Source organism: Portunus trituberculatus, chromosome 24, assembly GCF_017591435.1.
Source record: "Portunus trituberculatus isolate SZX2019 chromosome 24, ASM1759143v1, whole genome shotgun sequence".
Taxonomy (NCBI): Eukaryota; Metazoa; Arthropoda; class Malacostraca; order Decapoda; family Portunidae; genus Portunus; species Portunus trituberculatus.
This window is the reverse complement of record NC_059278.1, coordinates 12,147,456-12,149,550: the sequence shown is the minus strand read 5'-3', so window position 1 is coordinate 12,149,550 and position 2,095 is coordinate 12,147,456.

Below are 2,095 nucleotides of genomic sequence, written 5' to 3'. Positions count from 1 at the left end.
TTTGAAAAAATATTTCAGAACATTAGATTGGGAGATGTTACAAATCAGAGAAGTGCAAAGAAAATATGAGATTTTTATGAAATATTATAAAGAAGGAGTTATGAAATTTGTACCAAAGTATAAACCGAGAGAGGAAGGAAGAAAGGATTGGTTTAATGCAACTTGTGTTAAGGCTAAAGAAAAGAGATGTGGCTTGGAAAAGATGGAAAAGAGCAGGAATATACTAAATAAGGAGAATTATAGAGTGGCGAGAAATGAGTATGTGAGGGTAAGGAGGAGGAAGAAAGAAAATTTGAAAAGATATTGTAGACAAGAGTAAGGAACATCCAAAATTGTTTTACAGGTTCATAAATGGTAAACGTAAAGAGAGAGAGAGTCCATTGAAAGGTTAAAAGGAGAGCAAGGGATAGTAGATGACCCTAAGAATATCGCGGAATTGCTAAATAATAGGTTTCAACAAGTATTTACTAAAGAAACAATGTTTGTAAAGCCTCAGAATGTAGAAAGAAATGTGCACATGGATGACATTAAGATACCTAAAAAGGAGTTATATAAAATGTTGGAGGAACTTAAAGATGATAAAGCGATGGGACCAGATGAAGTTTCAGGCAAATTATTGAAGGAATGTAGAGAAGAATTGATTGATCCATTATATGATATTATAAGGTGCTCATTAGAAACGGGAAGTACCGGTAGAGTGGAAAAGAGCTGAAGTGGTGCCCATTTATAAGGGAGGCAGTAAGGAAGAGCCTCTTAACTATAGACCTGTGTCTTTAACAAGTGTGGTCGGTAAGATTTGTGAGAGGGTGATAAAGAAATATTGGATACGGTTCCTGGAGGATCATAAGTTATTATCGGATCATCAATTTGGCTTTAGGAAAGGGAGGTCATGTGTAACAAATCTACTGAGCTTTTATTCAAGAGTGGTTGACAAAATACAAGAGAGAGATGGATGGATGGACTGTGTATATTTGGATTTAAAAAAAGCTTTTGACAAGGTACCGCACATGAGACTGCTATGGAAATTAGAGATTTATGGAGGACTGAAGGGAAAAGTGTTAAAGTGGATGGAAAACTACTTGAGATGGAGGAGATGAGAACGGTAATAAGGGATGCAAAGTCGGACTGGTTGGTGGTGGAGAGTGGAGTCCCACAAGGTTCAGTGCTGGCACCAATACTTTTCCTTGTCTATATTAATGATATGCCAGAGGGAGTAAACAGTTATATTAATTTGTTTGCGGATGATGCGAAGTTGTGTAGGTGTGTGAAGAGTGAAGAAGATTGTGAAATTTTACAGGCAGATCTGGATAGGATTTGGGAGTGGAGCAAGAGGTGGGAGATGGAATTTAATCTGAGCAAAAGTCATGTGATGGAGATGGGGAAGAGTGGAAGACGGCCAAGAGGGTCATATAAGATGGGTGAAGGAGTAGTGTTGAAAAAGGTGGAAAAGGAAAAGGATTTGGGAGTGATAATACAAGACCATAGGCAGTTTGAGGCTCATATTGACAAGATGTTTGGAGAAACATATAATCTGATTAGAAATATTGGATTAGCGTTTCATTATATGGATAAAGATATGATGAAGAAATTAATTAGTACGGTAATTAGACCAAGATTGGAATATGCTGGGGTGGTTTGGTTCCCTTATAAAAAGAAGCATATAAGGAAGTTGGAGAGATTGCAGAGAATGGCAACAAAAATGGTACCGGAATTGGCAGAAATGACCTATGAGTAGAGATTAAAAGAAATAGATTTGCTTACCTTGGAACAAGGAAGAGAAAGAGGAGATTTAATACAGGTTTATAAACTGTTGAACGGTTTGGATGAAGTGGATAATGAGCAAATGATGTTGAGAGAGGAAAATTTAAATAGAAATACGAGATCGCATAGTAAAAAGATAGCCAAGGGAATATGCTTGAAGGATGTGAAGAAATATAGTTTCCTACAAAGATGTGTGGAGGTGTGGAATAGTTTGAGTGAGGAGGTGGTGTCTGCGAGGAGTGTGCATAGTTTAAAAGGAAGGTTGGATGTGTGTAGATATGGAGACGGGGCCACACGAGTATGATACCCAGGCCCTGTAAAATTACAACTAGGT